Source organism: Schistocerca piceifrons, chromosome 1 (assembly GCF_021461385.2).
Source record: "Schistocerca piceifrons isolate TAMUIC-IGC-003096 chromosome 1, iqSchPice1.1, whole genome shotgun sequence".
In the NCBI taxonomy this organism is placed as follows: Eukaryota; Metazoa; Arthropoda; class Insecta; order Orthoptera; family Acrididae; genus Schistocerca; species Schistocerca piceifrons.
In genome coordinates this window covers 206740992-206753557 of record NC_060138.1, presented here as the reverse complement: position 1 = coordinate 206753557, position 12566 = coordinate 206740992, and positions in this window count along the sequence as shown.

Here is a 12566-nt window from a genome sequence, read left to right as displayed (position 1 = left end):
GAGAGCGGCGGAGAAAAACGCGAGTCGCGAGGATGGAGTGCGAGAGAGACGGCGGGCCGTTTAAGAGGTTCGCGAGCAGATATATGTACCGCGCGCTCGGCCCGAGTGCACTTATTACATTCAGGGCCGCTGAAATACCGCCGCAGCCGCTGCCGCTACCGCCACCGACAGCGCCGAGGCTAAATTTCCGTCCTGCGCTTGCTTCGCCTTACCTCGCCTTGACTAGCCCCGCCCACCAGAGGTCACGTGCGCCTGTTGCGGCCGCGCGCGGGGTCACGTGACGTCGAGTACCTGCCGGTCAAGCGGGCAAGCACCGCCCGCTGGAATACGACGCGCTGTCAGGTTCCAGTCCCCTCCCACGTCAAAAGCGACGGCAAGGGGCTAGTGAAAGAGCGAAAGATCGTAGGCAGGAGAGAGAGAGAGAGAGAGAGAGAGAGAGAGAGAGAGAGAGAGAGAGAGAGAGAGAACCGGCCGAAGAGGGCGTGCGTAGGCGTCCGGACGACCCGGAATGCCAGCAATTTATCGATTGCCTGTCGCCGGCGGCATAAAGCACATTTAATGTAGCATGTTTATTTACTCTCGCCTAGCGACGTTGCGCCTCGTCTTTTTCTTTAAGGACCTCGCTTGTCCTGAGCCGTGGAATGTTGCCAATACGTCGCGTTGTCCCTGTGAGACTTAATTCCCTCGCTGTAAAAATACTCGTCTGTACAAGAGAGAAGCATCGTCTAGGAAATTTCCTCGTTTTTCATAAAAGTATTTCAGTACGCCCGTATTGCTCTCCAATTCGCGACATTAAATTCCAGTATCTTTCTTTGACACTTCAATCTAAGTGAGTGTTATTTCCAAGTTCTAACAAACATTTTTATTAGAGTGCAAAGATTGATTTTTATTTGAGTACAAGAGTCACCTCCATAAACAAAGCTATTCTACACCTCCCTGCTTTGACAGGGTGACCCAAATGTCCGTTAAGGTAAGAAAATTCGATACTTCCACGGAATAATGTAGACAGAGACGTAAACATTGACATACAAACTCGAAGTCACATGAAGCTGTATTGAAATGAAAGGCCTGATAGTACCGACCGACCGCAGTGTCGTCCTTAGCAGACAGGAGTCACTGTATGCGCATATGGAGGAGCATGTGGTCAGCACATCGCTCTCCCGGCCGTTGTCAGTTATCGTGACCAGAGCTGCAATTTCCCTGTAAACTAGCTCCTCAGTTGCCCTTGCGGGAACTAGATTGGTCACTGCGGCAAGGCCTTTGACATTGCAACCACAAAAAATGGGAAAAATGAACAACAGATGGAGCTTCACACGATACAAAAGCAAAAATAAGCACAGCAGTTAATTTTTAGCTAAAGCGATGTTCTTTGTAAATAATGATCATCATGTCGGCCGTCATTTATCAACGGTACCTGCAGTCGAGGAACAATGTTTTGAACAGTACTGTATAGCTTATCAGTAGGTACGACGAAAAACTGCCGACGGGGTTGTCTTTTACCGTCTCCGACGGGGTCGGACGATAGCGGTAGCGCTGAGAGTTGCGACATCAGGTAACTTGACAAACAGCTACCACACGGATTGAGGTTGGACACCAAGGAGGCCGACCATGACAGAAGTGGTGTCTCAGCACGCGATCCGTACCAAACGATGTGTGCAAGAGACCTTTCACGCATGTAGCAATGTGGGGTGGAGCGCCGTCCGGCATAAAAGTGTTTATCAGCCTCTTGTTTGTCAGCCAGGCCATGGAAGAAGCAGTTCTGCAACGTATCGACGTACCTCACACGCGTCACACTGACAGGCTGGAAAGCATAATCCCGCATTTTCTCGAAGAAACTGGATCCGATCACGATTCATGTCGTAAGTCTACGCCACATCGTGACTTTCTCGTCACTTATTGTGGTTACCACGACAGTTCTATGATTTTCGGTAGCCCAAATTATGTAGTCGTGGGTGTTCTCATGCGGCATCACTGACTTGTTGCTGTTGCCATCTGTTGGCCAGTTATTGTGCTCGGTTTTGGTTTCAATAAAACCCCATGTCATTTGAGATATGTGTTTCGAGTTCTACCTCTCAACCTATATTACTCCGTTCATTAGTAGATTATCAAGTGTTGACAGACTTACGGGTCAACTTGTAGTCCTTTACTCCACCTTACAATGTGTGGCAGAGGTTTTTCCCGTTTCATTCCCAAATGTCCAATTGGAACAACGTCTGTCAATAAACTTCTGTCTATAAATTTCTCCGATTTTTTTGTCGTCGCCATTTCGTCAGATATATGTGGGATGAAGTAATATACTGCCCGACTCTTCTTCGAAAGTACGGTCTCCGAATGTCAGCAGTAGCCCTCTCCATAACCCACAACGCCTCTCTTGTAATGGCTGCAACTGGAGTTTGTCTGGCATCTCAGTAACGCATCTGCACTTAATAAATAATTCTGGGACGAAAAGTGGCGCCCTTCGCTGGATCTTCTCTATCTCTTCCATTAATTTTAGTTCGTAAGAATCCTAGACTGATGAATAGCTACCAAGAATCGCTAGAATATGTATTTCTTATGCTACTTCTTTTCTTAGTGAACTACATTTCCTCAAGATTCTTCCAAAGATTTCCAGCCAGCCACTTGCTTTTACCACCATTCAGTGGTTATTCCACATTAGGTCGCTCTGGATTATTACTCCTAGGTAGTTTTATAATTGTTACTCTTACCATTGAGTTTTCACTAACAGATTTCGAACAGTAATGCATCTCTCCGCCCATTTACGTGGAATATGTTGCATTTATTTATCTTCACGGTCAACTGACGACTTTTTCGGCACTGATATCAATGAGTGCAAATTTGTATGGACTCAGATATCTGATACTTAGAAAATGTTGAGTAAGCAACAGCCTCATTATACAGCATCAGACTAATGCAGAGTATAGTCTCTCACTCATCATGAAACTAAAAAAGCAAGCCCATGAATCTTTTCCATTCAGTAAGGTCGCTGAAGAGCTTCTTTGAAGTTTAGAAGGTAGGAGACGAAGTACTGGCAGAGTTGAAGCTGTGACGACGGGTCGTGAGTCGTGCTTGGGTAGCTCAGATGGTAGAGCACTTGCCCGCGAAAGGCAAAGGTCCCGAGTTCGAGTCTCGGTCCAGCACAAAGTTTTAATCTGCCAGGAAGTTTCAAGGTCCTATATGATCTGGTGCACCCATCCTTACCCTTCTATGCTCCAGCTCACACTCCAGTCATCCCAGAGGTAATGAGACTTTATGCCCTGAACTTTCACCTTTCTAACTACAATTCATTTTTCACGATATTCGAAGTGCAATGCAAGGTGGCGAATATTTGCGATCATATTTCAAAAGAAAATAGCTATCTCTCATTTGAAAATAACTGCTGTCGTTTGAGGTTTTGATAATTTCTAAATCAACTTTAAGTATTTACGATGAGTGAATAAGCTGTTGACTGTGTAAAAAAGTCAGCGTCCCTGACGTGTCTGCCTACTCGGGTAATGTGCACTCTCCCTCCTCGAATTACCCCTCCACATGACGACGCGGTACGAACACAGTTTGTTTGTCGATCGGTTTATGCTGTTGGGCGTGAGAAAGGAGCGCGCACATATGCATCGTGAAGAAGCTATACATTATACAACATGCACATTATGCAAAAAATTAATAATTTTTTCAACATGATTTATTTCACCGAAATTAGAAAGGTTTTACATCCCTTACTTAACAATTTTTGGTCTCACCTTTTCTTTCCAAACTTTCTAGAATATGCTATGTTCTTCGTCGTGGCTCAAGCTATCGTCATACCTAATTTCAGCGAAATTGGTTCAGCGGTTTAGGAGTGAAAACGTAGCAGAGTTACTTTCGCACATATTGCTTTACAGTATAGGAATGTCGTTTGAACACTTTGAAGACTGTATAGACACTTTATTGATTTTGTTGAATCGTACTACGTAGAACATGTCAATCAATAAAAGCTTCTAAAGAAGTTCAAAAATCAAACAATAAATAACTTTCTCAAAGTTATACATTTTTCCGTAATGTGCGTAATATTCTTCAAATCAATAAATGTTTTGGGCTATAAAGTTCATAAAGTGTTCCTCCTCTGCGATCAAGCTGTCTACATACCAAATATCATCAAAATTGGTTCAGCGGTTTATTCCTGAAAAGTTAAAAGACAAAGACACTTTGGCATTTATGAAACTATAAACTACGATTTCTGTTTTTCTGTGACGTGATTTCGAGAATATACAGGAAAGCTACGCTTAAGTTACCTGTGAAAACCCTTTGAAAATTCGTGCAGTAGTTCTGGAGATTTGCGTGATCAACAGGACAAACACACAGACACGACGTCTGGTAGTTGTGGAGTTGCTTGTGGAGTTTAGCGTATTCAGACAGACTGACATGACCATTTTATATAAAATTATAGATGACCAACTGCAAAATGACTTAGACACGATATAGGAATTCTGCGAAAAGTGGCAGTTGTTTTTCAGTAAAGTGTGTCATTCACACGGAAAATCATACAAAATTGAAGACTATCAGTTCGACTAAATAACTAGGAATAACAATAACAACAACTTAAGTTAGAACGATGACATAGATGTTGTTGTGTGGAAGGCAAACCAAAGACTACGTTTTACTGCCAGAAGACTTAGAAAATGCAACAGGTCTACTAAATAGACTGCCTACACCACGCTTGTTCGTTCTCTGCTAGACTACTGCTGTGTTCTGTGGGATCCTTACGAGATAGGATTGACGGAGGACATCGGAAAGTTCGTTTTGTCTTACCGTGAAAAAGGGGGTAATGTGTCACGGATATCACAAGCTAGTTGTGGTGATAGTCATTAAAACAAAGGCGTTTTCAATTACGGAGAAATCGTTTCATGAAATATCAGTCACTAAGTTTCTCCTCTGAATGTGAAAATACTTTACTGTTGCCAAGGAATGATCATCATGATAACATAAGAGAAATCATAGTTCGTACATAAAGAAGTGAATGTTCACGTTTCCCATGCGCTGTTAAAGAGTGGAACGATAGAAAAAGGATCCGAAGGTGGTTGGAAGAACCCTCTGCCAGGCACTTTAAATGTTAATTGCAGAGTAGTCATGTAGATATAGATCTTTTTTTCGTGATCCGCTTTTGATCAAATACAGACGTCTACATCTACATACATACTCCGCAATCCACCATACGGTACGTGGCGGAGGGTACCTCGTACCACAACTAGCATCTTCTCTCCCTGTTCCACTCCCAAAAAGAACGAGGGAAAAATGACTGCCTATATGTCTCTGTACGAGCTCTAATCTCTCTTTTTCTCTGTGGTCTTTCCGCGAGATGTAAGTTGGCGGTAGTAAAATTGTACTGCAGTCAGCCTCAAATGCTGGTTCTCTAAATTTCCTCAGTAGCGATTCACGAAAAGAACGCCTCCTTTCCTCTAGAGACTCCCACCCGAGTTCCTGAAGCATTTCCGTAACACTCGTGTGATGATCAGACCTACCAGTAACAAATCTAGCTGCCCACCTCTGAATTGCTTCTATGTACTCCATCAATCCGACCTGATAGGGATCCCAAACGCTCGAGCAATAGTCAAGAATAGGTCGTATTAGTGTTTTATAAGCGGTCTCCTTCACAGATGAACGACATCTTCCCCACAACTGCCATTACATGCTTGTCCCACTTCATATCGCTCTGCAATGTTACGCCCAAATATTTAATCGACGTGACTGTGCCAAGAGCTACACTACTAATGGAGTATTCAAACGTAACAGGATTCTTTTTCCTATTCATCTGTATTAATTTACATTTATCTATATTTAGAGTTAGCTGCCATTCTTTACTCCAATCACAAATCCTGTCAGACTATACGTTGCCCGTAGCTACGCTTTAGTTACCCGGAAAAAGCCCATGAAAATTGGTTTACTGGTTTAGGAGATGATTGTGTTAAAACAGAGAAAGATACTGCGCTAGTGAAGAGGCTCGAAGAAGTTTTGTTTGCAGAATTTTCAAGAAGGTAAAAACATTGCGTCCAAATTTTGAAGGAACGTTGTCCTCCGGCGTTCCGAGTAAAATGCTGCCCGTGTTTGCTTATCCTCCAGGTGCAGACACGCGGACCTTGGATAACGGCGGTGGAACATGGCGGCCTTCCTAATTGGACGGCTTCCCAGCGCCTGGCGCCAGTAGCCAAGGATTCGGTAGGACAGCACAAGCCTGGCGCCGGAGACAGCAGAACAATATGTCGCGACGAGACATGGGAGGCATCACGCTCCAATTTTAAAACAGACACGGTTAGAGCCAGGCGAGATTCTGTTTGCGTGAGCTATTGTTTTTTATAGTACAGCTTCAGTTTCCTTGTAAGGTGGCTATAATTTCGCACCTTACAAGCACTCATCCGCATACTTCACCGTGAACTACAACCACAATTGGATATCATTTGATAGGTTGTACATCGTATATATGAATATTTAAAGGAGACTAACATTGTCATGTACGGCCTGTAAATAAATGTTAACGCTTATTGCATGAAAGGTGATGGAGTGTCTTTATTATAAAAACGGCGTAATGAATGATCGCCTATACTAGTAGAGGTTGGAGCGCTAGTGGAGATGAAACGGCAGGCAGAACTCAAGCTCTAGGTGGAAGGCCCGCACAGGTGTTGATCCTCCTTAAACACAGGAAGTAGCTAGACAGATGTCGGGGGCGCCTGAGCTCTGGGGCACAATAGTGTAACGGCCGGCCGCTGTAGTAGTAGGGGCGGAAGGATAACCGGATAATACTTCCGAACTTCGCAAATCTTGGACGCAGGTGCGAGGAACGAAGAAGCGGCACCTCGGAAACCAAGCAGGCTGGGTTATTTCCAAGGATTTTTATTCAGAAGCGTACCATTGTATATGTTTTTCCTCGCAAACTTTCCGCGCTGGACGACAAAAGACTAATATATGGTTGGTCGGCGTTCAGAAGAATCTGTAGAGAGGGAGAATATTCCGTGGTTTCGGGAATACGATCCGTTTTCGGAATTACGATGGTGGGGAGCTGAGCCTTGCTGGGAGGCCAGCAGTGGAGAGAAGAGCCCTTCCGTTGTGAGCGCCCGTGTGTGACGGTCGCTCGATATCAGCTTTGTTGGTACAGACGGACTTGCTGTCTTTGCTCTCAGCAGAGTTTATAGTTAGAACAGTTAGGCACTGTACTGTTGCGAACCTATACGATTCTAGACTTCACCTCCGGGTTGGATGTCGTCGTTGAGTACGCGGCGTTCAGTAATTGAGAGCACTTCTTCTCCCTATATTTACGTTGAGACGTTATCTGAACTCCATCCTTGTGGCTGGGAGTTCGCGTTTCTTGTCTGTAGAACATAGACAGGAGAAGACAGTATTAGAGTACATCAGTCAGAGGACCGCCTTCTGCCGTCCTAGTGTTTAAAAGAGTTTATCTGTGGCTGGAGTTCTTCCATTGTCGCAAGCGAGTACGAGAACCATCACGTCGACGCACCGGACGCAGTACATACGGTGATATCGCAGATTGCTTCGGCTTATTGGGGCTATAAAAGCCAAACAGCTGTGATCACGTTAGTGAATTTCCACTGAGGTTCGACACCTCCTTAGACCATCTTTGAAAGTAGTGTCTTCTAGTGTTTGATAGGTAGATTATGTCAGTCATTTCGCGTTATTGATATTACATCGCGCAGTCATAATAAGGGGCAGAGTTGGGCAATTGATTAGTAATTTTACTTAGGAAATGTAAACTTTGTAATATAAAGGTTTTTTGTGTAATCTACAATAAATATATAAGCAGGAAGAACGTTTATCATTTAGTAGCATTAGTTGCCTTAATCACTCATTTATGTTTAGGTTATAATTTATATGTTAAAGCCCATCAAGAGGTCCTAAGATCTGCTTCAGGGGATAATCAGACAGGACCAAATCTTCATTTTAACGTTTATCGTTTTCCGTTGGGCACATTCTGTGGTGTCACCGCCAGACACCACACTTGCTAGGTGGTAGCCTTTAAATCGGCCGCGGTCCGGTAGTATACGTCGGACCCGCGTGTCGCCACTATCAGTGATTGCAGACCGAGCGCCGCCACACGGCAGGTCTAGAGAGACTTCCTAGCACTCGCCCCAGTTGTACAACTGACTTTGCTAGCGATGGTTCACTGACAAATTACGCTCTCATTTGCCGAGACGATAGTTAGCATAGCCTTCAGCTACGTCATTTGCTACGACCTAGCAAGGCGCCATTATCATTTGCTATTTATCTTGTGAAGCATGTACCGTCAGACCGATGATTACCAATTATGGATTAAAGTTAAGTATTCCAGAAGCTACGTACTTTTTTACTAGACTCAACTCCTTTAACTGTTCCAGACCTCACGCCAGCCTGCGTGAGCTTAAACGCGTGCCTTTCGGCTACCTCCTAGTGGCTTGGCTGTCTTGCCAAGTCACAACACATTCATTTTACACTCGCTTGGAGTAGCATCTTGGATCCCAAAGGCCTCACACAAACAAACACGTACATTTACACCTATACTCCACAAGGCCCCTTAAGGTATGTAGCAGAGGATACTTCGTTTGCCCTTTCCTGTTCCAGTAGCGAATGGTTCGCACGAAGAATGGATGTCGATAAGCCTCTGTGTCATTTCGAACCTCCGTAGTTATACCTTCACGGACTTTTCGCGAGATACACGAGAGAGGAATTCATTATTTTGTGGGAGACGACATCGATAAAAAGCTTCTAAGAAACTTCCTGGCAGATTAAAACTGTGTGCCCGACCGAGACTCGAACTCGGGACCTTTGCCTTACGCGGGTAAGTGCTATACCAACTGAGCTACCGAAGCACGACTCACGCCCGGCCCTCACAGCTTTACTTTTGATAGTATCTCGTCTCCTACCTTCCAAACTTTACAGAAGCTCTCCTGCGAACCTTGCAGAACTAGCGCTCCTGAAAGAAAAGATACTGCGGAGACATGGCTTAGCCACAGCCTGGGGGATGTTTCCAGAATGAGATTTTCACTCTGCAGCGGAGTGTGCGCTGATATGAAACTTCCTGGCAGATTAAAACTGTGTGCCCGACCGAGACTCGAACTCGGGACCTTTGCCTTTCGCGGGCAAGTGCTCTACCATCTGAGCTACCGAAGCACGACTCACGCCCGGTACTCACAGCTTTACTTCTGCCAGTATCTCGTCTCCTACCTTCCAAACTTTCAGGAGTGGAAGGTAGGAGACGAGATACTGGCAGAAGTAAAGCTGTGAGTACCGGGCGTGAGTCGTGCTTCAGTAGCTCAGATGGTAGAGCACTTGCCCGCAAAATGCAAAGGTCCCGAGTTCGAGTCTCGGTCGGGCACACAGTTTTAATCTGCCAGGAAGTTTCATATCAGCGCACACTCCGCTGCAGAGTGAAAATCTCATTCTGGAAGCTTCTAAGAAGTTTGAAGTCACGCGTAATGTTTGTTTGAAGACGTCGCTGGTCAGTGGGACTCATTCCTAAGCGGGACTCATCACTGAAGACATGCTATTCCATTCAGTGAGATTCCAGGCCGAAGACGTGTCTGGAGACGCATCAGACAGCGGTGGAGTACCAACCTCAGTCTCGTCCGTCACATAGCCCGACAACCAGGATTTACGCCCACTTACTTTCATAGTAAGACTCCTTTGCTTGTTATCCGCGGCATAGCGGTACGTCGACGATATTCTACGCCCCGTTATGTTGCTCTTCGTGGCAAGCCGTCCTGGGCTCACATTTCAACGAGATAAAGCCCTCCTGCACACGGTGAGAGTTTCTATTGCTTGTCTTCGTTCTTGCCGATCTCTACCTTGACCAACAGGGCCAACCAGATCCCCCTCCCCCCCCCCCCCCCCAACTGAGAACGCTAGGAGCATTATGGACAGGACCCACCCAACTATGTCGGCGCTTTCACGATCTAAAGCGCCAATCGCACAGAATATGGCACTATATCCCTCAGGAAGACATCCAGCGAATCTGCCAGTCGATGCCCCAAATCCAAGGTTTTAACCGCCTGCCACCCTGGTTACTGAAGAGGCCCGGAGTGATTTTAGGTTTATTGCAGTACAAGAGAGATTGCACTCCTGCCACCGTTTTTAATGCAGCATTTTCTGCCATCTTATCTGAGCACCACGACTATGTAACTGTTTTTACGGATGGGTCGAAACAATGGGATTCTGTTGGTTGCTCAGTTGTTTTTCCATATCGTGTCCTCAAGGTCCGACTGCCTCAGACTTTTACTGTCTTTGATGCAGAATTGTTTGCGGGCACTGGAGCACATGAGACAATCTTCCTCTCCTAAATTTCTTGTCTGTTCCGATTCACTCAGTGCCATTCACTCGTTGCAACGTTTGTATCCGGCAGACAAAATTGTCCAGACTATCCAGGATGCCCTCCTCCGACTACAGCGACTGGGGAAGGTTGTAGCTTTCTGCTGGGTTCCGGGGCATGTTGGCATTGCTGAGAATGAAAGGGCAGATCTCGCAGCCAAGGAGGCGTGTCTCGCCCCACAAGTATCTCAGTGTGCTATCCCCTTGCACGCACTCACCTCGCTGTTGAGCTCACGGGTCATGCGTCGGTGGGAGGATGAGTGGCTGGAAGTGACTGACAATAAGCTCCGTATAGTGAAGCCCACAACGCGTGTGCGGTGTACTTCCTTTCAGCCCCGTCGTCGGGACGAGGTTCTCCTCACTCGGCTTCGGATAGGCCACCGCCCTATGACGCACGGCTTCCTACTCCGGCGAGAGGACCCTCCAATGTGTGGCGCTTGTGGCGTCCAGGTGACTGTGCGCCACGTTTTATTGGATTGTGTTTTATTTTCTGACCAGCGGGTCGCGGCTGACTTGCCAGCGGACTTGCCATCTCTTTTAGGCAACACTCGGACGAATGTGGTTAAAGTTTTAAAGTTCTGTGCCCTGTCAAATGTTTTTACAAAGATTTTAGGGAGAGGATTTTAATTTGCTCACTGTGTGACAAGCTCGCCCATATTTTATGTAAGTGGCCAGCCAATAACAATTTCCTGTGACATTCTTGTTGCTATGTTTCCCCTTTCCCTAGGTTTTACTTTCTTACGTAGCATTTTCCTTCTTTTCCTGCTTTCTTTGAGTGTGTGCTTTAGTTTTCTTAGGTCTGTTCACATTCGTTCCTTTTAATGTGTGTCAGGGCGCTGATGACCTCGATGTTGAGCGCCCATAAGCCCCAACACACCACCACCACCAAGCCGAATAACTGCTCGCATGAGGGCCAGAGATGGACCAACGCGTTACTGACGTGCTCAATTTGTGAAGCTCTTTCTCTTTGATATGTCATTGAATTTTTCTGAAATTTTTATCATTTGTTCGTTTGTGGATGTACCGATTTCTGTCCCATTCGTGTAATTCCGATGAGAAATACGACTTAACACTACAGTAGTAAACCATGATTTTGACGTTCTCCAGAAATGAATCATCCTGAAAAGCCGGGATGAATGCTCTAGTATAAACCTTGTTGTCTGACGGGCTTCGATGCACACGACGAAGGAAATGGATCCCACGCTTCTCCAAGTATTCGTCATCCGTTGGTTAGGTGATTCGGGGGAGGGGACCCAACAGCGAGGCCATCGGTCACATCGGAATACGGAAGGATGGGGAAGGAAGTAGGCCTTGCGTTTTCAAGGGACCCATCCCGGCATTTATCTGAAGCGATTTAGGGAAATCACGGAAAATCTAAATCAGGATGGCTGGACGCGGATTTGAACCGTCGTCCTCCCGATTGTGAGTCCAGTGTGCTAACCACTGGGCTCGGTCCGTCATCCATCTGCAGCGTCAAGTCCTGGAGAACATTTATGCCCTGCACCATGTTTAAACTCTTATAGGTACCACACTAACAGTTACAGCAGCAAGTTTTCTATGCAAGAGACTGATGTCCAGGATTGTGCAAAGAGTCGCCATTTTGTTTAATATATTACTATTTCCAAATTTAATAAGGGAAGACATTTTCCTAAGTAGGTTTTCGAAATTCCCCGGAAATAACATTCCCTTAGTAGAGAGAACGGACAGTCCATTTGTCAGGGTGCAAACCAGGATCTGAGGAGATTAAGTTTCTGTAGGCCATTTGGGTTTCCTTTCCTCTCATGGCGCAGCCAACGAGTCAAAAGCCGGCCGGAGTGGCCGTGCGTTTCTAGGCGCTACAGTCTGGAGAGGAGCGACCGCTACGGTCGCAGGTTCGAATCCTGCCTCGGGCATGGATGTGTGTGATGTCCTTAGGTTAGTTAGGTTTAATTAGTTCTAAGTTCTAGGCGACTGATGACCTCAGAAGTTAAGTCGCATAGTGCTCAGAGCCATTTGAACCATTTTGAACGAGTCAAAATTCGTAGGGTCATATCGATCCACAGTGAATAATTCGGCCTGTCCGAAGAAATTGGCGGAGCTCTGCGGCCATCAGCTGATGGCTTAGGTATTTTCACAGCGCCAGATATCCGACACGATGCCACCTCCCACGAACGAGGGCTTTCTCCACGGGCGCCACTCAAGAGGCGAACACGGCAAGTATCACAACGCGATTGCACAGAAACTTCACTCAGTGGAACAGTGGTCAAAAT